A 26,715-nucleotide genomic window follows, 5' to 3' on the forward strand; every position below is an offset into this window, starting at 1 on the left:
CTCTATGGGGGTCCTCTATGCACCCCTCAGTCCCAGGAGTCCTCTGATATTTCTAATGATGTAAAATATAAAGGACTAAAACCTGGTCAGGGTGCATCTGCAGCAGCACTGCTCTGATGTCAAAATTATTTATCTTGGTGACAGCTCATGATTAACTCTTGCTAAGTATTTTGAATACCAGTCCTATGACCCCTGAGCCATGTGTATGTGTATCTCCATTATTTTTTTCTTTTATCATAGGAATTAATCATATTTTACTCTTGGCTATTTCTGTGGAGAATTGTTTAGCATGGCTCTTTCAATCATTTGAATGATATGCAACAGTATAATTAGCAAAAATATTCAGAATTGTTTCTGCTAATGAACCTCATTTTAATTTAAGTCTATGAATATCTTTACCTTCCATTAACATAATTAAAATCAGACATAATTGCCAGGTTAAGCCAAATAACTTCTGATAAGGCCAACCTCACAGCTAAGATAATAATTTCTCTTGTTAATCATAGACATAATGCTGAATACATGAAACTAAGAACACTCTACAACACAGCTCACAGAGCATAATCATTGCAGATTCATTAATAGCTGCCATCTTTATTTTTTTATTATGCACTATAATCATTTATTGTGGTCTCAGTATTTTATTGCCATTGTACTTGTCTGAGCTAATGTGCTCAAATTTCACAAAGCAATGAGAATTTGTGGTTTTGTGTTTCCTATTAGCCTTAATCAATGTTTTACTTATTGACTTTCTATAGGGAGAGTCAAGGTATTAATTAAGCTAAGATTGTTGTTCCTTCAGCTAAATTACATACAGAAGCCTAATTAATGAGTTTGTAAATTGTTTTACAGTAGCAAAATTCTGTTTCCATATGTTTTTTCATTCTGAAAGCCACCAATTTAGAGGATATTGTGTATAGTTTTTATAACTTAATGTCTTATTTTTCATATGCTTCTTTGGAAGTAGTGTAAAGGAAAAATACTTATAGATGTCTGCCTGGTCCTCAGTTACTGTGACCTAACCTTGGAAACTTTTCCTGGATCTACCTCAAGTTCCTCTTCTTTAATTGGGTCCAAACATATCTCAATATCAAAGTTATACTATCTAATTGAGAATAAATTTCTTAAAAGTTGTTTTTTAAGGCTGATATCTCTGCAGATATTGTAAGGATTGGGTTACAGGATACAGAAAGACTGCTGCATGATCAGAGTTCATTGCAATTGAATGAGTCATGATTCTGACCCCTGAAGAATTAGTGAAAACAGGTAGTCAGACCAAGTCAAGCTGAAAGTCCTCCTCTTCTCTGGGAACAGAAAACCCAGCAGCTCATGCTTCCTTATAAAATAAACACTTGGCATCATTTGATAAAATGTATGTTGAAAATATAGAATTTATAAATGGGGTATAGAGAGGAGAAGAGTTGTGCTGGGGATTTTCACAAGTTTTCCATCAGATTACTCACCAAGATTAGAAATGTGAATGTCCCCATAAAATTGGTCTCCACAAGAATAGTTTGTTATCAAGATGTAATATGCAACATTGCCTTATGTGTTGGACTCTTTAAGTAGAGAAAGATTAATATTACTTTTTGTAATAGGAGGTAGAGTATTATTTGTATTAGGGTGAGCAAATGAAGACTTGGGATGACTAAGTGATTTGTTCAAAGTAAATAAACACATAACTAGAAAAGTTAGATTCTGAGTGAGTTCAACGTCCTTTCCATGAAACTGAAGTCTGAGTAGTATCTGCATATACTCTAATCAAGTCTCCCAATGCTGTTCACACAATTATCAAGCAACTATTACTTGTTTTAGTATTCCATTCATAATAGCTTTAAATCTATTTCATCCCCAGCTCATCTCACACAAAAGATGAACTAGACAGAAGCAAAAGAAGAGACATTCTGTGGTCCAAGAGATCAGGAATTCACAGTGTGTTATGAAAGGATTAGTGTATGCGCACACTTCCCAGAAGCAAGTGAATCTACTCCTCTGAGTGTAATCCCCAGCAATGCAGGGTTTTAACATAGTGTTAGAAATAGCTATGAGAAGAGGATGACTGACACAGTACTAAATGGTCCACTTGAAATCCTGAAAATGGGAGTGAAAAAGAATGCTGTTAGTTTTGTCCCATCAGAGGGACTTTAGTCTCAGATAACTACAAAGATTTGTTCATGAGTAGATTAAAAATAATTTCTCACAAAGTTCTGAGACTGTTTTTCCCAACAACTGTTATAAACTATGTGCTTCTACTTACTCTGAAACCAGGCTCAAACCTCCTTGGGAATACTGACTTGGCACACTAAGTTTTGAGATGATGAAGAAGGTACTTTAGGCAAGGATGGAAACACTTGCTCTTTGTAAAAGGTTTTTCTCACACTAATTTAATATATAGTCATTTAACAAGCATATTCATTCAATAACCATCGATTGAGTCACACGCCAATTCTCAGCACCGAGCAATCAAAAATGTTTAAGCTATCATTGCCCTTTGCAAGCTCAGAATAAAATTGGATTTGAGGGATGAAGTTTCATGTGAGTTTAAAGGAGATGGATCAATTTTAACAGGGCCCAGCACCTACTGTACAATTAAATCATAGTGATCCAGGTTGAATAACTGAGAACTCTGAGGAGTTCAGTGGTGAAAGTAAGTCTCCCAGTCAAACTATGCCAGTGTCCCATCATAGCCACACTGACATTGTTGTATTACTTAACAGTTCATCAAAGTGCTGTTTTCTTTACTAAAACACAGTCACAGACCTTCAGAGTTTAGCGTTGAACAGAGATCCTACTGTTGAAAAGGAGCATCTGAACAAATACTCCCAGGTCTTTCCTCTTGGGAGTCACCTCCCTTTCCAGGGGACTGCTACTGCCTCTCTCTCTCTGCTGCTCTAAAACAAACATGAACTAGTAGGTTCATTAGTGTTCATTAGTTTCAGCTGAAATTGGCTGAAACTTGCAGAAAAATTTCTTTACAAATATTAAAGAAGAACAAAAGGGAAATAAGGAGAACATTAAGCACTCAGGCCAGCTAATTAGGAAAAGCTTTCTGATCCTGACAAAGCTGGCTTCCCTGTGCAGCTTAAAAATCCTATCTCTTTCTATATGGGCTTCCCCAAAAAAGAGGTTGTTGTCTCTTAATCTCAAGGACTAAAACAACTCCACCACCAAGGCCGCCTGATGTCCGATTCCTGGCACCAGCTGGTCTCCACCACACACACTCCAGGATGCTGTCCTCACAGAGTTTTAAACAAAAGACACAAGTTTCATTCCAGTTTTTGGCTAGATGTTTAGCTAATCACTGATACCAGGAAGAAATTCATGCTTACAATGACCTTTCTTCAGCACAGAATTAGCTGAACCCCAACATCCTTCCACAGCATCATGACCACACAACGCCCACACAGGCAGGTTACACATGAGAAGTTATACCCTCACTCATTCCTGTTAATTCTGAATCCCCCTCATCACAAGGCATAGTAAGGAAGCAATAGGAAACATGTGGTTTTAAAGGTTAAATAAAGGATTAAAGGGGAATTTCTTAAGTTTATTGGACATCCCAAGATACTGTGATAGAAAAAGAATTGCCATGAAATAATTGTGTTGTCCCATTCTCCTGGTTACTTTTGCTAAGTGAAAACACTAAAATTTATGAAATGTACTTAACCTGGGAATGGATGAGGAATGCGACCCCTGGGACTGTTTTTACCTTAGGCAGTGATGAATTTTTTTTTCTGGAGTCTCTTACAATTTTCAGATTCATTGAACCTACGTGCCAACCCAAATGCATGGTGCCCTAAAGCTTTCAGACAGCCCTTCAACCTAGAAGGTTAAGATGAAAAGTATTTTAAGTGGGTCTTGGGAAACTTGAATGAGAAGCCGAAAAAGAACAGTGGAGTTTCAAACAGCAGCACCATCCGGCCTCTGTCAGCCTTGTCATTATTGTTCCCCTCTTCCTACCGCCATAGAGTCTTCACTATCGGGTTGTCAGGGTTGATCTCCAGGTGCCTTTGGTCATCTAACTCATTATACGGTTGTCCCAAAGTGCTTGGGCTTTCACAAGTTATTCCATGTTGGCTGCCCAGCCATAAGTGCTTATCACAATGCAGAAGGGCAAAGACACAGCCTATAGGATATTGTCACCTTTTCAACCGTCTTAGCCAAGATTTATTTCAGGAGTTTGCAGATATTCTCAAACTTGGCCATCCTCGCTTTTATTTTCTTCTCCTTCTCAGGCAGCTCCAAACCCTCCATGGACCAGGCTCTTCCAATCAAACTTCCTAAGCTGTTGCACACCACTCTTCAGTAGGCTCTGTCATAGAGACCACCTCAAAGCCCCACTTCTGCACTCACTCCAGAAAGACAGAGCTAGCAACCTGCTCTTTGTTCTCACCAGGCATGTAATAGCTGACCTTTTGGATCTCCTTCATGCAAGAGACATATTCTGAAAGAAGAGTCATCTCATCTCCATACTGGGAAGTATGATAGTGCAGCATCTCAGAAAGGCACTGTCAATAGAATCCTCATGGAATCCAAGCTTTGGGTTTTGGAGAATTCTTCATAGAATTCTTATAGTTCTCCTGGTCTTCTACCAGCTCAGGGAAGAGTTAAGGCACTTCTTAACGATGTCTTTGCAAATGACTTTCAAGATTTTTCTCTGTGGCAAAATCTTGAGAGGTGCTCAATGGCAGATCCTCAGAGTCAACTATACCATGGATGTTACTCTGGTATCAACTCATCACAGCTATCCATGATGGTTACCTGGTGGACACAGAGTTTGATGCTGTTCTTTTACTTTTCTCAAAAAAGTCAAAGGGAGCCTAAAATAGAATGATATTCATGTCCTAAATTCCAGAGACAACTGCTTGACTCACAGTCATTGGTTAGGATCTTATTGAATCTGCCATATTCCTTGTGGGTAATGATATCAGGGGTTCTTGTCCAAATGGGCTTAGTCCTGTTCAGTTCTTCCTGATCAATATATATTTTCCTTAATTTCCTTTTTTTAACCCTTATGGGTATCATCTCCTTCATCCTGAGTCCACATCTTCAATTTTCAACTTTTCTTCATCATCTTTATTTTCCTGTTCTTACTTTTCCTTTGACTCATCATCACTGACTTCTTTACCTCATTCCTTCTTCAAATAAAGGGTGATGAACTGAGATTTTTTTTACCACTTCTTCAGCTCACCTCTCTTCTAGGTACTCGGTCTGATTCTCTTCAAGGTGGAGGAACACATTGGTACCCAAGTCCATAGGGTCGCCATGATCTCTGCATACAGTGAAGGCCCCCCAGCAGAAGACTCACAAGCACATTGCTCATCATCATCGTGTTTTGTGAGCCCAACCACTTTTTCTGTCACCAGGCAGACACAATAAAAGCCAACACTAAATTGTCCAATCAAGAGATGTCTGCACCAGCCTGAAGAGCCTCCATAAATGCATTAGTACCAGACTTGGCAATGGTTCCCAAATCATTTATAAGATCAGCTTTGGCCATGCCAATACCTGTGTCCCCAGAATGTGGGTGAGTTCCTGAAAATTAGGGATGATGTCAATTTTCAGTTCTTTGCCACAGTCCAACTTGAAAGGGTCTATCTGACTGTCATACTATGCAAGGTATCAGAAACATTTTTTTAAAAGATTTATTTATTTATTTATACAAGCACTGGGTACAGTCAGAAGCACGAGAGGGTGAGAGAATTCACCAGAGCCAGAGTGGGGAGCAGAGCAGGCAGAAGGACCGAAGTACACTGCTGAGGGGAGCAGCGGGCGCAGCAGCAGAGGTCTGCGTGCCATGTGGGACCCTCACTGGTGGCCGGGGATCCAATGGGCACTGCAGAGACTGTGGGCAGCTTAGCAACCCAGCGCTCAACCGCTGCGCCACCGGGGAGGCCCCCAGAAACATTTTTTTAATCAATTCCCAAAGGAAGTTTTCCTACTGTAATAGAAGGTATGTGATGAAAGTGACATATGTTGGGCAATTTCTGCCTGTAAGGCAAAAGTCTTCACCTCCTCCTCTCTATAGCGCATTTCCGAGGACATCTTAAAGGAGAAGTGTTGTGAACACTAGAGCGCAGAGTGGGCAGAGATTGTGTCCAGCTCACAACCCAAGTTTGCAAGAGGAGCAGGGGGCTCAAGAATAAAACAAGGGCCTCCCCTGGTGGCGCAGTGGTTGAGCACTGGGCTACGAAGCTGCCCTGCAGCCTCTGCAACACCGGTTCAATCTCCGGCCACCAGTGAGGGTCTCACATGGCGCGCATGCCTCTCCTGCCATGCCCGCTGCTCCCCTCAGCAGTGTACTTCGGTCCTTCTGCCTGTTCTGTCCCCTTCTCTGGTTCTGGTGAATTCTCTCACCCTCTTGTGCTTCTGTCTATACCCAGTGCTTATATAAATAAATAAATAAATCTTTAAAAAAAAAAGAATAAAACAAATATATATTTTTTTATTGCGGTAACATTGGTTTACAACACTGTATATGTTTTAGGAATACAGGTTCATATGGCCTGTTATTTTGGCAATAAAAGTATGAGAAAACTAAAGAATCAGAAATTATTGATAAAATGGTTAAGCACATTTAAAATGTATGGTGTGAAAGAGATATAACATTAGTATGTAAAGCTCTGATAAAGCATACAGAGAAAAAAATGAACAGACTATTTTTTTTTAGGAAAAGCAATATTCTATTTACTTATACTGTATCTCTAAAATATAATGTATGTGACTTTACATTTTCTTGCCATTTTTCTAAATATAAATGTAACATGGAAAAAAAATCTAGAGAGCTTCCCTCGTGTCAGAAGGAGTTAAGCGCAGCACTGTGAAGCTATCCACAGCTTCTGCAGAATGAGTTAGATCCCTGCCAGCCAGGAAGCTACCTACATGGTGCAGCAGACCTCTCCTGGCTCACCCGCTGCTCCCCTCAGCAGTGTATTTCAGTCAGTCTGCCTGTTCTTTTCCCCACTCTGTCTCTGGTGAATCATCTCACCCCCCCGCACCTCTGGCCTAATAACCCAGTTCTTTTATGCATAAATAAAATAAATCTTAAAAAAATCTAGAAAAATAATGAGTGAAATAAAAAAGTAAAAATTACCCATACTCTGTCCAAAATAATTATTATTCATAACATCATAAGATTATTGTTAATATTTTGATGTATTTCCTTCTACACTTTTTTTGAGTGTCATATACCTCATTATATCACTTCTGCAAAAACTTGACCATTACAATCTAAAATGGAGTATTAGACAATAGCAAGGTGTAATACCTTAACAGGAAAGAAGATGAAAACAAAGAGGTAACTACTATTTGATGTGTAAAAACCAGCTAAGAAATTGCCTGAGGAGGCTGGTGGAATTAATAATTCAATGGTAGAAAAACAATTGTTAATCCATCACTAGAAGTTCCACTGCACAATACCCTTTCTAATTTATGCAATCATCAATAAATGCCTGAATTATTTACAAATCCCATTTATTCTCAAAGAGCAACACTTATTCTTTCTGTTTAAATGTGAAGTCACACAACCTAATGGGATGTCTAAGTCCAGCATATGCCTTAACTTTTACATGCCATCATTTAAAAAAAAATGGTTATATATGTATATGTGTACGCATGTGTGTGAGTGTATATGCAATATATGTATATGTGTATGTATGTATATGCACATGCATATATATGTTAGGCTTTACTCATCCCCAGTGCTTTTAGAGAACTGAAACATTTCTCCTTATTTAGAAGGTTATCATTTTATTCAGGAGAAAAAATTATCAGTCCTGGTGGTGTCCTTTTAATTTCAAGGGAATGTGAAATGGAAATGTATCATCAGTGGTCCAAAGCTAGGGATATGCAGATAAGAATAAAACCTTGAAAATAACTATCTTGGATATATATAAACAACATTGATACACTGTGCAGAACTGAAGAAAAACAACTAGCAGATACAGACTTCAAGGAAAAAGAGACTAGAACTGTACACTCCCTTCAAAAATCCAGTGATACCAAAAATTAAGCAACAAAGCCATCAATATGAAGGACCCAAAGCCTGAAGAATGCAGAAAGATAAAATCAGTCACAATGTACTTATTTTTTCTTCTGATGAACTTCATCATTAGAAATATTTCCTTTCTTCCATTTTGAAGATTTATAGTGCAATTTTTTAGTTTTAATGAACTTCAAGTTGTCCCCTGAAAACAGTTTCCTCAAAATGTTTAAAAGTTTTTCAATGTTGGTGTTTTTAAATTTTTTAAAGACAAGAAAATTAAAAAAAAGAAAAGAAAAAACCCACACTAGGAACTCCAAGTCCTGCCAATTTTTTCTTCCTGCCAAGTCCTATTAGTATAAATGAACGGTTTATTTTAAGAAATGCCTGATAAATTACTCTACACAATCAGTAATGAGGGTACTGTCAGCAAAGGAGAATCATTTCCAAAATTTACTTGGCATTAAGGAGCTAGCACCTTCTAAACTCAAACTGGGTTATGTGGCCCTAGCCCCTGCGGATTCCATAAATCTCTCCCTTCTTCTCAGAGGACACAGGGATCAGCATCCCACTGTGTAACTGCTGAAATTTCTCTCAGCCCACAGTTTTTGAAAACTGCAACAAAACATCGTCATTTCAAACTTTCCTTGTCAACAATTTCTACCACTCTTCTACCAGCTCCTTTCCTTCTTGGACTTTGCCCAGAGGAAAATATTAAAGACCTCAGGTTATTGTATTAACATAAAAAATATATATACAACCCGAGACAGGACAGAAAATAGCATAATGTAAAAAAGAAAGTCAAAGAGCTTCATGTTTCTTTAGGACATAAACATCAGCTCTTTGCCCACTCATAGCTAACGCGTCTTTGGAAAAACAGAATGTAATGTTGTAGAAACTGTAAGTTACTGCTCAGATATAAAAGCAAAGGAGAACAATGAATTACCACTTCTTCTTCTGAAAGAAAAGTGCATAGTTTAGAGAGTCTGTGGATTATAAGAACATTCAGAGTTGTAATTCAGAAAAGAATGACGAGAATCATCCTCAACTTCTCCACTTCAAGTTCCCCTAATGCAGTGCCTTCCTATTTACATATCCATTATGTGAAATCCTTCGTATTTTATTAATGAAAACCCAGAACTGAGATCTCAGAAATAAAAGATGTGTAGTTGTGGACTCTATCTTCAAACATTAATGGAAAATTACTTTGTCCTGAAGCTTTATTTTTCTAAAGGGAGAAATAGGTGGATGTTCTTGTTGATTAATTATGGCAGCAAAACCAATGGGGGAATGAGGAGTTTAAAATCTGGAGTCTGTTATCTGTTAAAAAAAAAAAAAGAAAAATGTGTGTTCTGCAGAGGAATAGCATTATAAAAGTTAATGTGCAAATAAAATAAACAAGTACCTCTGATCCTTGCAAACCCGTGACCAGTGCAGACTGGTTCCCCTCAGTTTTTCTTGACCCACTTATAAATCCCCCAGTGAGGGCTTCCACTGCTTTTGCAGTAGGCCTATTTTCCAACCACGATTTAAAAGACTTCCACATACACTTAGCAGTGTCTGTGTAATGTTTGTGGTGACCCTGCATTGAAATCTTGTTAGGCCTCCAAGTAGGAGACCAAAGTGTTTCACACAATTTATACTACTCATATTTTGTATTTAATATGTTTAAACACTAGGATCGGAGTTCAGCGTTTAATGCAATGCAGTCTGTATACAAGCTGACTAAATTACAGATGAACAGAGAGATGCTGCATAGTTCCTCCCATCTTATAGCAAGACGAAAGATACCAGTTCTTCTTTGGAAATATTTATAAGTTCCAAGTATTCTTAGCATCATTAATAAACAAATTTCATGATGGTATGGGGAGGTCATTGAAAGGAGTGGATTCCCATTTTGCAGATGAGGAAACTGAGACCTGGGAAGAGGTTGGGTGGACTTCTCAAAAGCAAGGACATGCACAGAGTCAGGCAAGCAGGACCCAGGAGGATCTCAGGCCCTGAGCCATCCAGACTAACTGGATTCTCTAAAGGCCTTGCTTTTCATGAGGCTGGAGGGTGGGAACATTGGTCAATGCTGATGCAAACATTCCTTTGGGAGCTGGAAGAAAATCAAAGGGGCTGGATTAATGGCTTCTGATTGGGACTTGATTTCTACTTGGAAAAGCCTTCTAGAAAATAACACTGGAATGGAAAATCACCTCCTTATCCAAAAGACTTTCACCCTCATCACACCTCCGAAATACCTACCACAGAAATTGGTTTCTACAAAATAATTTTTGGAGACTCAAGTTTGATCCCAGCTCACTACTAACATTAGATGTCATTGATCGGAAAGGTCAGGGTAACAAACACATATGCTAAATGTATCCAACTCAGTCCATACTATTAACCAAATTTCTTCAGCCTGCAAGTCTATGAATCACTCTGATTATTTTATCATCGTTTACAGAATGCAGAGCAGAGTGTGGAGCCCTGTCTGCGTAGTCTCACCTCACTTTTGGGTGACAGCATTCTTAGTTCATTAAATTATAAGTCATTGGCAATAATATTAGGAAAAAAGAGTGCTTCTGAAATTATTCTGAAGGGATTCTAGGATACAAATTTCATATGTGCTAAACATCATAATTGCATTTCTAAACAAAATGTTAAACCTGTTGTCAACTCTCTGGAGCTAGCTGTGGAATCTGCTAGTGTACTGTTGCAGTGCACTGTTTGAGGCTTGCTCATTTTCTCTCCATACCTCCAAGGGGGCTAGGAGCACAGCATACTGAAGGGGCTGCATAAGCCAACTGTGTGCATTCTGATTCTGCAACCTCTGTCCACAGCATATTAAATTAATACAGCCCTGACTCAATTAATATGACCCTAACCCCTGAATTTCAGTCTATGTGGTATTATGATCAATGAGTTGGCTTGGAAAGAAAAACTGTGCTCAAGTCCTCTCTGTGGAATTGAGCCCTGGGAAGCTGACTCTGAATTAGTTAGCTAGGGCCACGACAGCTAGCAAGAAGTACTAGGCGAAAGAGGGTGCCATTAGGGGCCAAGCACTGACCCTATGAGGGAGGAATAACGATGAATGCACAGAGCAAGCCAAGTAGGAAAGCAAGAAGAAAGGGAGGCAAGGGCACTATGATTCAGAAGGACAGAGATGCCAGGGCACTGCAGCTCATTTTCTTCTGTTGCTGAAGCTGATCATTCAGGTTCCCCCATGCACAAACTCCCAATAAATCCTCCTTCACGTGAGGCAACTTAAGTGCATGTCTGTTTCTTGTAACCAAAAGAGCCTTGAGAAGAACAAAGGCCCCCAAGGAAATGATTAAAATCCTCTGGGGTAGTCCAAGAGTTGGGCTGGCCAGCACCAGGCACACACAGCTCTCCCCAAACTCACAGCTGTGCCAGGACGCCTGGAAAAGGGCGCCCCCTTGTGCAGCTCCTGACTGCTGAGAGTATATCGAGTGATTTGCTCCTTCTTCCTCCAGAATAACATGAACTACCACTGGAATTTAATGCTACTGAAAGATGAAAAAAAAGAAAGTTAACATATAAAAATAAATGAGACAATCCCACCCAGAAAACATAAATAAGAATGTGACCATTCAATCTGATGTCTTTTTACTCTGATATTAAGCATTAAGTAAAGGTGTTACCTTATCACTTACTGCAAGGAGTTTATCTCAAAGCATCAAAGCATGTGGAAAAGATAATGTCACCCTATATGAGGCCTCCCTCCATATTGTGCCTTTGTAGTGAAACTAAGGGAAATGTAATTAGGAACTATCCCTGGAGACTAATACCTGGCACAAGAATCTGAGTTCTGACATTGTTTGGTGAACATGAATCTGAACAATTTCTTTAGATAGGGCATAATTAAAAAGCTGTCTCTAGAGGAGAAGCAAATTCTCTCTCATCTCTGACTCTGGCTGTGGAATTTTTAACTCAAAATTTCATTTCTTCACAAAGTATTTTCAGAAACCAGAACTTTATTACACCTTTATAGATATTATAAGAATGTTAGGACCTTCTCCCTACTTCTCTTGACACCCCACTACAAAGTGCCTTTTCATTAAGGTTGCAAATTGCTCCCTTGAGGAGGAAAACCCATGCTTGACTTTGTGTTTATTACATGGGGTATAGTCCATGAATAGCAATCATTTTATCCTCAATTCTAAATGGTTACTGACCCTTGTGCCTCTTACCCCAAGTGGCCTCTCTTATTGATCAGAAGAATCTAGGATCATTGGCAATGTCTGCCACAGCAAGCAAGGGCAAAGAGCCAGTATGCAAAATGCAGACTACCTTTAGTTTACATCTTTAACATAGGAGCAAGTACTTGATTTAGCACACTGAACTCTGAGTCTAGCACTAGACTAGCCTCAAATATCACTTTCAGATAGTTGCTGACATTTAAAATTAAAATAATAACATGGAAAATAATGGACATAGGGCCTCCCCGGTGGCGCAGCAGGTTGAGCGCCATGCTATGAAGCTGTCCACAGCCTCTGTAATGTGGGTTCGATTCCCGGCCACACCATATGGTGCGGCAGACCTCTCCTGCCTCGCCCGCTGCTCCCCTCAACAGTGTCTTTGGTCCATCTGCCTGTTCTGCTCCCCACTCTGTCTCTGGTGAATTCTCTCACCCTCCCACACCTTTGGTCTGTACCCCAGTTCTTGTACAAATAAATCAATTTAAAAAAAAAAGAAAATAATGGACATAAAACTTGTCTCTAAGTTATGAAAAAAGCAACAGTAACTTATTAATAACTGAAACGTCCATAAAATATAAAAGCGGGCCTCCCTGGTGGCTCAGGAGGTTGAGCACAGCGCTGTGAAGCTGTCTGTAGCCTCTGCAGTGCTGGTTCGATTCCCACCAGCTGTGTAGCAACCCACATGGTGGGGCAGACCTCTCGTGTCTCTCCTGCTGCTCCCCTCAGCAGTGTATTTTGGTCAGTCTGCCTGTTCTGCTCCCCACTCTGTCTCTGGTGAATCTTCTTAACCTCCTGCAAATCTGACCTGTACCCCCGTTCTTGTATAAATAAAACATAAATCTTAAAAAATAAATAAAATTTTAAAAATAAATAAATTAGGAAAAAATAAAAACCCATCCAGGAAGTAGGGTTTCCTCTCATGATGTGAAAAAACTGAAAGTCAAAAAATAACCATAAAAATGGGATGGGGAATAAAGATGTGATGAACTCGGGCTTCAATTCTAAAAAGTAAAAATTCAAAAATTCTTGTGGATTTTTCTTCTGCAAATGCGTTTTTGCTTTTCCCCTTATTCTGATAATTGCTGTGCCTCAGCACAGTGAAGAAAAAAAAAAAACAAAAAAACCTGATTCCAAGACTTCATTGTGAATCAGTAGCAGGTTCTGGACATAGAAAATAAATGAGTTGATTTGGAGCTGACTTGCTTCGTGCCCAGACACTTGGATTGCATGGCTGACTTTTACCATGACAGGATGAGGCAAGCATGGGGCAGCACCCTGCACGCTGCGATGGAGCCAGCAAGAGACTGGCAACGTCTCTGGATGAGCAGGGTTCAGGGAAGAGGCTGGGAAATAAGCTGAAGGACTATATATCTCAATAGAGTGGATTCTTTAGAACAGAAACTTTGGAAATAGAAGAAAAGTGCAGCAATAATTCCAGAAACTAAGCCATTTCCGAAAGCCTCATCTGTGTTCAAAATTATGTACTGAAAGTCTCCTTTCGACATTGTATACTGACTTGATTTTATGTTGCTTCTTTAAAGGACTTGGAAGGGTGCAACTATATTGACTTATTTATACTTCCATGAAGGGAGATAAAGGGCAGAAATAATCCACTCACTTTACACTTAAGCCACAGACAGTTTAATATCTTGGGCTTGCCCTCCAAAAGGCATAAAATGTGTCCATCTAAAATCAGGCTAGATTCTCTTCCCTAGAGAATTAAGGCAAAAGAGAGGTGCAACACAATGATTTTAGAATCAAGTGCACATCACTTAGAACACTAGTCCTGTCTCTCACCAGCTGTTTGATCTTAAATGTGTCCTTAATGGATCTGAACCTTGGTTTCCTAATCTGTAAAGCTGAGAAAATAGTATCTACCTTGCAAAATGAAAGAATATTTTTTGGAATCATGTATATTCCTACTGATCACTGAGTTAGCATTGAATCCATATTAACTGTTAGCTTATACAGTGAATATACCTCTTAGCATTGTTAACTTATGCTTGCGGATATTTACTTTTCCAGAAGAGAAACTCAAACTTCATGCTTCATGAAAGATAACAAGGCAAAACAAACAAAAATACAAAACAAACGAAATACCCAGTCATATCATACTTGAAGTTGTATGGTATGGCAAGAAGTTCCCAAAACTAAATATTACTACTATGAAACAAACACTTAGTTCATGTAAAGGATGCCTGCTACTTTTATTTCACTATTAAAGAGATTTCCTTTACTTAACTCTTTCCCTTTTCTTGCCGAAATATTACTAATAGGAGAACACAAATGGCCATGAAAACTCACGGTCCATTATGTCTTGATGTTCAAAACAAATTTGTGTTTTTTGTCAAAATGTCTTAGTCATTATATTTCACAGTTGCAGTATTTGGGGGAAACTGAACATGTGAAACTCATGGAAAAAGTCAACATAAAATCAACCCAGAGTCTTTTCAAGTCTTCATAAGTTATATACAAATGTTAAAAGCAGTAGAAATAATTATTTTAGGAAATTCATTCATTGCATTCAGGCAAGATGTAGTGTTTTTGGCTACTAGATTCTACTATGAGAATGGAGAAACCAAAATATAACAAAACTCCACACGATTAGCTGTCTTCCCAATTGGATAATATGTAATAAGAAAATGACAAATTAATTTCTTGGGACACTGGCATCTGGGAACTTTTCAGAGTGAATTTTTAACATCTCTTCATAAAAGGAAAACAAGATATACAAATATATTATTGTTTTTATTGAGTTTTCTCTTTATGTAAATTAGAACAAATCTTTCAGTTTTACTTTTGCCTGTTACTTTTGAAGGCACTCTTTTGGCAATTATAACATCTGGGCTTTCACTAGATAAGTCTGCTTTATAGAATTGTGTATTTCCTTATTGGCTTGCAGAAGGATTGTTTTACAACCCTTGATAAAAGGGAAGGAAGGCTGACTTCCAGACTCTGAAATTCACAAGTTTTACACAATGTTGGTGAGTCTGAAGGAAAAAAGAAGTGTAGCAAAAAAGAGAAAAGATTTCGTTTCCCAAATGAATTAGTACTGTAGAATCCTAAAATCTGATGTAGTGCATTTACCGTCACTAAAAGTTGTTCAACACATTTTTGTACAGAACAAATTTATAGCATCTATTTTCAGTCTTATTTCCTGTTTCTCTGTCCATTCACCTATCAAGTATTTGGAAGCCTAAAATGGCTATCTAGAGTGTTTTAAGAGCTGACCTAGGAAGTGAGTACCCCTTCGGGAGTAATCTGACTGGTTAACACTAGTTTTGAGCCCAGTATGTGAATTTTTATGACTACACAGCTTCAGGAATGAATTACTTGACCCCAACTTTCTCCATAGGGTGCACACCTTAATTTTCCACACTAATTTTCAAATGGAGTTACAAAAAGCACTTACCTGTCTAGAGGTCAACTATTCTACAAACTCCAACTACTTGGAAAACAGCAAAAAGCAACAAAAAAGTATGCAGCCTACAGTTGATGTCATAAACACCCAGAGTTTCTTCATCAGAGTTACTAATATAGAGTAAATTGACCTTGATTTTATGAACGATTCTGATCACAATCTTATTTTTATTTTTGAGTCTACAGTATATGAGAAGCAAACCATAAGTGATAAGGAGGTACTAATAGAGGTAATAAAGCAAGAATTGTATGAAATAATAAAGACACTAATTCAAAAATTATGGAAAAATGACAACCTCCTCTGCTTCAGTCATCCATGAGGACATAACTTACTATAAAAAAATTACAATTTCTAATAATTATAAAAACTGCAAGGATTTCATTATATTCTCTCAATATTAATTGGGGAAGGCAGGGAGCTATTTACTTCATTATATAAACTTCCATCAAATAAGGAAAACATTTCAAAAGGACTAGCACTTAGAGGAGTCAGCTGTGGCAATCTATCCATTGATTAATCTATACAATATATTCACCTCTGTGGAATAACTTATTCCCTCAGAAAAAATATATTAAAATGCCAATAGCTAATTTAATTGTATCAGGTTAAATTATTAAATTTGGGAAAACATATATATCCAATGCTGGATGATATGGATGATTATCAGTCATTTAAAGAAATACTATGAGTTCAAACATGGAAAATTTTTTTTTAAAGTGAGAAACACATTCTCCTCCAAAGTATAAAGGATTTTTCATCTATAAATCACAGGAACTTGAAACAATCTGTAAGACTTGAATATGCGCTGATACTCAGCAGGTGGTAAAAGGAATAAGGGAACAGATGCCAGAAATGGAAACTTCAAGGAAAATAAGTTACCCTCTTCCCTACTCTTACATGCCTAAAGTGTGGAAAGTGAGGAGGAAGGAAGAAATGAAGTAAAGTATATACTACTGAGGATGGTAGAGTGGGAAATAAACTGACCGAGTCCTTCAAGGAGTGAAAGGAACACTATTAATAATGATGCCGGTATAGCAGGCATAGAAATTGATAACCCTGGGCAAATTAGCGCATATGGATACTCTTGTCTTAAGGAGTAAAATGCAAAATACTATTCTAATTAATTGTCTTCTAATCATTCATGAGCTAGAGGATGATGGGAAAATATAAATAGGTAATTCAGGAAAGTATTCCATAGAATGCCCTAAATAGATGGCTTCTCTAGTTCTTTAAGATTCATTCATTGAATCAGTTAGCTTCAGTTGAGAGCTACTGTAACACATCACAACTTTTGATATAATCTCACTTTATTTGATTACAAATTTTTAAAATATATTTCCCTTTCAAATTGCATGTGTTATATTTATTCAGTTAGATGATAAAAATAGTCATTTTTCAAAAGAATATCTTTTAAAAAATGAAGCATTACATATTGAAAGTAATAATTCTACTTTTATTCACCTATCTAATCTAAGTATATCTTGCTAGGGTAAAACTACTGTTTGATCTTAAAGAATGCTATTGAATTCTGGATTTCTCCAGATGGCAGCACTTAGCTTTCCAGTACTGTTAAAGTCATGACACTGTAAAACATTTTACAGAAAAGGGGCATATCAAAAAAAAAAAAAAAAAGCTACAAATGAAATTATGTATATTTTTTTCCAATAGACTTAATAGTCTACCCCTTAAATTTACAGCATTATAGTTACCCACAGAATGTGGCTGCAGTTTCTACAGAGTGTGTTCACATGCAACCTCCTGCATTTAAATGGATTCAACTAACATAAACATCACTTAATTACATTTTTCTAAACTATCTTTAAATGGGAAGCTGGGGTGGGAGTGTGGAAAATATCTAAATGCCCTGTTATATACAGAATCATAACTTTTTGAACCATAAAATTAAAAAAAAATACACACCAGAACCGTATTTTCTACATATTTAGGTACATGTTCTATTAATTTTCTAGGAATTTCAACAAAACTATTTGAAGAACACAAAGTACAATATACTTTAAATTAAAATATATGGTAAAATCTAAAATTTCTAGGATGGTGGCATCTGGGAACTTTTCAGGGTTAATTCATTCATTCATTCATTCATTCATTCATCCATTCATTCCGTATAAATAAATTTGATATCTTACTATGCTAGGCAAGCAAGACAGTGATAAAACAGAGTTCTTGCCTCAAATTATTCACAGTCCAGGGCAAGAAATATCCAAGGTAATAAAGGTATTTAATATAGTTAGATAAGATATTCACAGGATATTTGGGAGTACAGAGAAGAGACAACAAATGCAGCTAATGAGTTAGGAACTTCTTCCCAGAGCATATAATTTCAGTTTTAAATGATGTGACATATGGCTTGTTATTCAATAATATCCCTTCTCTTCTTCCATAGAAATAGAGCATCTGTATTTTAGTAAGGTAAACCTGACCCCTCACTCCCATATAACAATTCTCTGCGCGTTTCCAAGTGACTAAGAACTTGTTAATATAAATGAGCAGAGGTATAATTTGATAGCTTTTAGAATCCTTCCTACAAAAATGGCTCGAGAGTACCCTTGGCCTCTTTGTGCTTCTCTCCATTCCTTCTGAGGAAGATAAATGTGATGGCTGGAGCTCAAAACACCATTTTGTATTATGCAGACAACTTCCACACTCCAGGCAGGGCAAACTGAACTGGAATGAACTTGTGGCCATCCCACAGCAGTGCTGACCTGCTCCCTTCTGAATTGTCACAGAGACAGAATTAAACCTCTATTTTAATACTGTGCTATCTGGGATCTCTGTTATAGTGAAAGATGATCCTGACACAACTAAGTAGAAGTTATGTATGCAAACGAAATAAGAGTCACTCACTAAGAGGAAGCAACAGAGGCAAAATAATGTGGTGTTCTCAGGAAGTGTACACATTCACATGACAGGATCAGAGAGGAAGTTGATGAGAAGGGAGCAAGCTTGATTATCAAGATGCTTGTATGCCATGCTAAGAAGTTTGGATTTAATTATAAATACACAGAAGTTAAGGAAAAATTCCATTAGAAAAGAACTACTCTACAAACAGACTCAATCCAATAATCTATAACCAGTGCTATGTAAGAGAAATGAGGTGGTTGTATTTCCTTCATTGGTGACTAAATATTTGCCTTGGCTAGTTTATTTAATGTCCAAATCAAATTCTAGACATAATTTTAAAAAATACAGTTATGTTAGTTTTCTGTTGCAGCTGTAACAAATGCTCTCAAAGGTAATGGATTAAAAGTTTCCTCTTTGGAGAAGTTTCTTTTTAGCTTTCCTGCTCATTTTTTGAATGGGTCATTTATTTTGTTTTTGTTGAGTCTCGTCAGCTCTTTGTAGATTTTTGTGGTCAGTTTTATCATTAATGTTGTGTGCAAAAATTGTCTCCCAATCAGCAGGGTGTCTCTTTGTTTTGGTTACTGTCTCTTTTGCTGTAGCTCTTTAATTTGATGTAGTCCCACCTGTTTAGCTTTTCCTTCACTATCACTGCTTTGGGTGATGTGTCTGTAAAGATGTTACTGAGGTGTATGTCATGCAGTGTTTTGCCTATATTCCCTTCTATATATTTTATGGTTTCATGTCTTATGTCTAGTTCTTTAATCCATTTTGAACTGGGTTTTGTTCATGAAGTAGTAGTCAATATGATCCAGCAATTCCACTCCTAAGTATCTACCCAAATGACACAAAAACAATTCAAAAGGACACCTGCACCCCTATGTTTATTGCAGCACTATTTACAATAGGTAAGCTATGGAAGCAACCCAAATGCCCAAAATTAAATGACTGGCTCAACATTGTTGTATATATACATGTCATTTGCAGCAACATGGATGGAGCTGGAAGGGATCATGCTCAGTGAAATAAGCCAGAAAAAAAAAAAGAAAAGAAAATTACTGGATGGTCTCACTCATTGCAGGAATTTAGAAAACCCAAATAAGGGATCAGGAAGAAGGCTAATTACAATAAAGTAAAAATCAAAATCAACAGGCAACTATAAACCAGAGACACACTACAGGGCGGGGGGCAGAAGGGAGTAGGATCAAAACAAGGGTGGTCAGAATTTTATGGGGCCTATTACCAAGATGAAAACGCATATATTGTACAAAAATGAAAAATGATGTAAAAATATAAATAAGTAAATAAATAAATACCCATTTCCTTACAGCTCTGAAGGCCAGAATCTGAAATGGACCTCAGCAGGCTAGTCAAGGTACTGGCACTGCTGTGCTCCTTTGGAAACTCTAGAGGAAAACTGGCTTTCTTGTCTTATTTAGCTGCCTACTTTCTTGGATTGTGGTCCCTTTGCTCCATCTTCAATGTGCATCACTCCAACACCTGAGTCCATTATCACATCTTCTTCTCTGACTATAGCCATTCCAACCTCCTCTTATAAACTACTGATATTTATATTGTGATGTAAAGTCCAACAGATAGGTCAAAATAATCTCCCTAGCCTGAGATCTTTCACTAAATAACATCTACAAAGTCCCTTTTGCCATAAGAAGTCACATTCACACATTCTAGGTATTAGGCAAATTGGGGCATATTATTCTAGTTACAACAGTAGGAACTCAGGGAAAAATTACAGAAATGAGAAATTTGAATTTTGATTCTTGCTCAGTCATTCACTTTAAACACCACTTCAGCCAATTCTTTACATTGAAATATAACATTCTCACCAAGTGCCCACACACTGTCTCTGTTTATTGAAGTCTGCAGTTACTACGATGTTCACTCGCTATCTGGGAAGATCAACACCCCCCTCCCCTTATTTTCTGTCATTCTTCCACATGTATGAAAATTTGTCCTTATTTGGAGCCCAGTCCACTTCTTTATAACATCTATTAGTTCAAGCTCTGTGTTCTGAAGCTGTAGCTCTAGATTATGCAATTTCAAGATCCTCACTCTGCTTATTACATTCCCCTTAAAGAACAAACTATCATACACACTGCACCCCCATTAAAACACATTGTCCGGCATCTTACAGGGAAGGATGCTGATGATTGAGGTATGATTAGGAGTTTGTATAGAAAAAAGAACAGCAACAACATATTTGGTGTATTATTGTCATACCAGAGGTATCAACCATCACATGAAGACATTTGGATTGCAATCTGGCAAACTCAACATTATTTAAAAGTAAATGAACAAGGGCCTCCCCTGGTGGCTCAGCGGTTGAGCTCTGGGCTGTGAAGCTGCCCGCAGTCTGTGCAGTGCCGGTTCGATCCCCAGCCACCGGAGGAGGGTCCCATATGGCCACAGACCTCTCCTGTCGTGCCCACTGCTCCCCTCAGCAGTCTATTTCGTCAGTCTACCTGTTCTGTACTGCTCTGGCTCTGGTGAATTCTCTCACCCTCCCACGCTTCTGACTGTACCCAGTGCTTGTATAAATAAATAAATAAAATCTTTTTTAAACAATAAATAAATAAATAAATAAGTAAGTAAATGAACTGGGGCCTCTCTGGTGGCGCAGGCAGTTGAGCGCAGCACTGTGAAGCTGTCCACAGCCTCTGCAGTGCTGGTTGGATCCCCGCCATCCTCAGAGCAACCCAAGTGGTGAGCAGACCTCTCCTGACTCACCTGCTGCTCCCCTCAGCAGTGTATTTCGTCAGTCTGCCTGTTCTGTTCCCGGCTCTGTCTCTGGTGAATCCTCTCACCCTCCCGTGCATCTGGCCTGTACCCTGCTTCTTGTATAAATAAAATAAATCTTAAAAAAAAAAAATAAATGAACTATCAGGTCCAATTTTTAACCATCTAGCACATCTTCATGATAAATATTCCTTTAAAAAGCACCATTTAACCCTGATCATTTTGAATATACCTACTTTCTACAAATGGTGGTAGAACAGTAGGGTAGGTCTATAGACTCATTCAAACATGTTAATGTTTAGCATCTAGGTAGCCAAATAAAAACTTAATAGGTTCCTGCATGATCTTGCTCCCTAGTCAAAAAGTAACTCACAAAAAGTTATGTAGGGAAGTTGAAACATCATCCTGATGTTCTTCATAGAGATTGTGAAACCATGGGGCTTTTGAGGACCCCAAGGATCCCCTGCTGACTTGGTCGGGGCATGGGACACAGTCTGTATCTCTTGCAGACTGGCAGCTATGGTCCCTGTAGGAACAGTTACTGCCTCACCACTGAAGCTGTGAAAAGTTCTGAGAAATAGGTTATTAAGTAGCTTGAGGCCACTGCCTCTGGACTCTCACCTGCTGAACTTGAGAAAACTTGAGCTGGAAACATTCACTGTATAATCTTGGCTTTCTGCCCCTTGGTGCCCCTCCCCCACTCTTAAAGTGTATGTCCCTTGCATAGTGTGCTCAGAAGACACAGGGCTTGGCCAGAACTCACTGTGACAGCAGGCCCTGGTATGGGCTCAACCTTGTCTGAAACCAGTTCGTTCCTCTTGGTCAAAGTTTGGAAAGTAGATCCTGCCTTCTTTTATGGAGCTCAGTTCTGCCCTTAAATTCATATTGACAGTCTTGCCCTTCCAGGATATGGGAAAATCAATGACTGCATCTTGTTCTTGCCTTTTCATCTTTATGCCAGGATTTGACTTTTGCTGTTAAGTACCAGTCCTGTGGCCTAGACCTCACCGAGCAGAAGGACTTATCTGACTTCCAATGTATACAATTTGCTAGCAATCTATGGCATTCCTTGAACCTGCAATATCTGTTTATGTGTTTTGTCTACTGCCTGCCAGAGCACCTTGCCATATTTTGGTAAATATGACACCATATTTTCCCCAACTGATGGGCCACATTCTCTCCATTGTCCACAGGCCATGCATCCTCTGCCATCCCTTGGCCCACAACAGTATGTTTGTCCATTTTCAAGTTCTCACATCACTGGGCTGCTCCATTCTTTCAGATGAGAGACCACCACCGCCCCCACTCTTCTGTGTAGTTTCATGTAAGACCTAGAGATCCCATGAAAGATCCGCAGGTTACTGGCATTGGGAAAAATGCCCCATGAAGATAGTTTTTCTGGAGAGCTAAGGCTTCGGAATACCGTATGAATTTATTTGATATGCATAATTTACATTTTATGGGCATATCTATTATCCATTGACAAATATATAAGAAGCTTTTGTTCAAGTATAGGAATTAATACATTTTTTATTAGAAAACATTATGAAGAGATCACCTATGTTTAAAAAATTAATGTAGGTGGTGAATTCCTAGTAGTCTATTTGCTTTTAATATTGTGGATCAGGTAAATTTCTCTTTTTTGGTAAAATATAGCAAAGACCTTAAGTCATTGAAACATTTTCAAAAGTACCCAAGGGGGATGGGCCTCCCCGGTGGCGCAGCGGTTGAGCGCTGGGTGGCGAAGCTGCCCGCAGCCTCTGCAGCGCCGGTTCCATCCCCGGCTGCTCCCCGGCCACCAGAGGAGGATACCACATGACGCACAGACCTCTCCTGCCGCCCGCTGCTCCCCTCAGCAGTGTACTTCGGTCCTTCTGCCTGTTCTGCTTCCCGCTCTAGCTCTGGTGAATTCTCTCACCCTCCTGCGCTTCTGACTGTACCCAGTGCTTGTATAAATAAATAAATAAATAAATAAATCTTAAAAAAAAAAGTACCTAAGGGGGACTCCCTGGTGGTGCAAGTGGTTAAGCCTCAGCACTATTAAGCTATTGCCAGCCACTGTGGCCTGAGTTCTGTCCCCGGTCAGCCAGGGAGCTAACCCACATGCTGCAGCAGACCTTTCCTGTCTTGCCCGCTGCTCCTCTCAGCAGTGTATTTTGGTCAATCTGCCTGTTCTGTTCCCCACTTTGTTTTTTTGTTTTTGTTTTTTTTTTTAAGATTTTTTATTTTTATACAAGAGCTGGGGTACAAGCCAGAAGCATGGGAGGGTGAGAGGATTCACCAGAGACAGAGCGGGGAACAGAACAAGCAGACCACCAAAACACACTGCTGAGGGGAGCAGTGGGTGTGACAGGAGAGGTTTGCCATGCCATGTGGGAATCTCTCTGGCCAGCCTGGAATTGAACCCCCACTGCAGAGGCTGCGGACAGCTTCACAGCACTGCGCTCAACCCGCTGTGCTACTGGGGAGGCCCTGTTCCTCACTTTGTCTCTGGTGAATCCTCTCACCTCCACACCTCTGGCCTGTACCCCAGTTCTTGTATGCATAAACAAACCTTTACCATATATATATATATATATATATATATATATATATATATACACATCTATTAATATCCAAAACTGATTCATTTTTAAATTATTAAGCAGTTCTCTATATTTACCTTAATAGCATGTTGTTAAGACAAAAAAAAAGATTATTTGCTTCAAAGGTTTTATTCACACTAACACATGGAGATTTACATTTTCCATTAGAAAAAATAAACTGACATTGGGATTTTGAGCAATTTAGAGTTGGAGAAGAAATTACTGAATAGGCATAAAACTCATATATGAAGGTACAAGATTGAATTTTCCTTTGACACCATAATTGACACTAGGACATGTATATGAATGATATGTATTGTCTTTGTACACTTTTCTGGGGGGTCATGGTTTCACTCATAGTATATTGGAATGCAAGAATAAAAAGTTATATTATAACAGAGTTCCATTGTGTTTAAATAGAAGAGCACTAAAATAAACTTTTTCTTTTTCCCACCTCAAACAAAAGGTTAAATGTTGACATTTCCTTTCAGATAAGTGAAATATTTAATAAAGATAAAGAAGAGCAGTCCAAAGAAAATACATGGCTTAAAACTTAGAGGGTGATGCTTGATATTCCAGAAAAGCATAGGCAGAGGACAAGTTGTCAGAAGCTTTCCCTGCACATGAGAGAAGGTGCACTGACTGAATGGAGAGTGATTTAGACCATTTCTGAAGCTGTTTGAACATGTGAATCCCCTCTATTTTTTTCGCTCATGAATTTCAGTTTTTTCCCCCTCAATTTGTCTTCCTTTTGTGGTCTCTGTTAAAATGCCCTATGCCCATTGAAACAAAAACAAAGGAAACAAATGTTAAAGAGCAGTAAGATCTGTTTTTTTATATTGGTTTGTTAACCTCTGATTTTAAACATTTAATTTTTCTTTCAGCTCACATAATCAAGCAGATGAATTGAAAGTCTAAAAGTTATTTTTAATTTCAGGCAAATGCATATTTTTTTTTTCTTTTCTAAATTGACATGTTCCTGAAAGCATTTGTACCAGACTCAGTAAGTCCCAGGCAGGGCCTCCCCTCTGGCGCAGGTGGTTGAGCACAGTGCTGTGAAGATGTCCGCAGCCTCTGCAGTGCCGGTTGGATCCCGGCCGGCTGGCGAGGGTCCCACATGGCGCCGCAGACCTCTCCTGTCTTGCCGGCTGCTCCCCTCAGCAGTTTATTTCATCAGTCTGCCTATTCTGTTCCCCTCTGTCTCTGGTGAATCCTCTCACCCTCCCATGCATCTGGCCTGTACCCTGGTTCTTATATAAATAAATAAATCTTTAAGGAAAAAAAAATAAGTCCCAGGCAGAACATCTGGGGGATGGGTAAAAGGCCTAGATTCATGTCAAGAAGAGTTTCACATTCTTTTTCAAATTTAAGGTAAAGTTGGTCTAAAATATTGTATACTATTCAGAAATATAGGATTCTATTTAGGTGTATTGCTACCACACCACACCCACCACCAAGGCACCCATTGTTCTCCACCCTCTCCCCAGCCCTGGCGGTTTGTTGTTGTTGCTTTAATAAAATTAATCGAGTGCCATACAGAATATATTGGTATTCCAACCAGAATGGCAACCTCTAGTTTGAAATTCCTAAAGTTCTAACCTGATTCAAGACTTATGTAGTGGAATATTACCTCTTGTATTTATCTTTTTTTATTTGTCTTGTTGGAAAAAAGTTCACAATTAAAAATGGAGAAAAATAAATCAGAAAGAAAATTGTCTCCAATTCACTGCAAATGAAAGCAAGGTTACTAATGAAAATTAGTGTTGTATCTAAAATGCCAACTGTGCAGTAAGTTGTCACTTACACATTCTGATAACTTGGGGACAAGACCTTAGATCATACATGAGCAAAGGAGACCATGGTATAGCATTCTGATTATAACTTGAGTTGTCATGAACACAAAGAACCTCTAAAACCAGAATAATACAAAAAAAATGAACCTTTAGCACCACCAAGGAGAGTTCTTTTCTCAGAAAGTGCACACTGCTCCAACCAGTGGCCTGCTTAGGTGAGCTGGTCTGAGTCCCATTTGTAGCCTTGTTCATGTCCAGGAAATTGATAGCTCACCTTGGACATAGGTGGCAGAGGGAGGAAATAGGACTGGGATTATCTCTCTTGGGAGTGTTGACAGAGATGCCCTAATCAGTTCAATATGGCAAAACAGTTCCAATTAAGCTTAATTTAAAAAATAAAATCTTCAGGATTATATCATTTTTAGACTCTACCATATTTTTTGAATGGTTCCAGAAGAATTGTTTATGCAACGTACTTTTTTTAAACTTCCTGTCAAACCTGGTTTTTCCATCAGTACTAATACACCATTTTTTTTTAAGAAAAGAAGAAATCATTTTAAAGATAGCCAAATAAGATGACATACATCATCTCTTTTAATGTCCTGCTATGGAATTGAATTCCTTAGATTTGAAATGTGTTCCATGAATGTAAAAGACATAAGCAGGGAGTCATGATGGCTAAAAAAGGCAAATGAGGTAACAATGACACAAAGGACTGTTTATCTACAATGTGCTATAAATAGGAATAAGAAATTGATGTTTTCAATCTACACTCTATTCAAGGAAAACCCTCTTAGGTGGTATGCTGAGGAAACCTATCTAAAAATGATTAAAATTTAAGTTGTCATTCACATGCTTACTGAAATAGAAAGCATACAGAAGGATGCATTTCCTAAATTTCCTGTAAAACTCAGGAGTGCAGGATGACACTTTTGGAGGAACATTTTTTCCATCTTCTAATCCAGTCTACCGGAGTGATCTCCCCCTGCTGTATGTTCACTGTAGGACAGTTGGAAAGTGGACTTCTCCCGAGGCCTGCTATTACAACAGCTGGTGACTTAGGCATTTTCATATAAACATGCAAGCCGAAGAAGAATTTCTCCTTTATAATTGG

The 26,715-nt window shown here is 38.4% G+C and overlaps 1 protein-coding gene and 1 pseudogene across 4 annotated transcripts in view; both read right to left on the minus strand.

The window, feature by feature from the left end:
- The window catches only part of SUGCT (succinyl-CoA:glutarate-CoA transferase), a 793,244-nt gene that overhangs the window by 69,681 nt on the left and 696,848 nt on the right, over window positions 1-26,715 (minus strand). The window lies entirely within an intron of this gene.
- LOC119249959 (heat shock protein HSP 90-beta-like) lies at window positions 3,831-6,045 on the minus strand (annotated as a pseudogene).

This window comes from Talpa occidentalis, unplaced genomic scaffold (assembly GCF_014898055.3).
Source record: "Talpa occidentalis isolate TD23 unplaced genomic scaffold, MPIMG_talOcc4v2.1, whole genome shotgun sequence".
Lineage (NCBI taxonomy): Eukaryota > Metazoa > Chordata > Mammalia > Eulipotyphla > Talpidae > Talpa > Talpa occidentalis.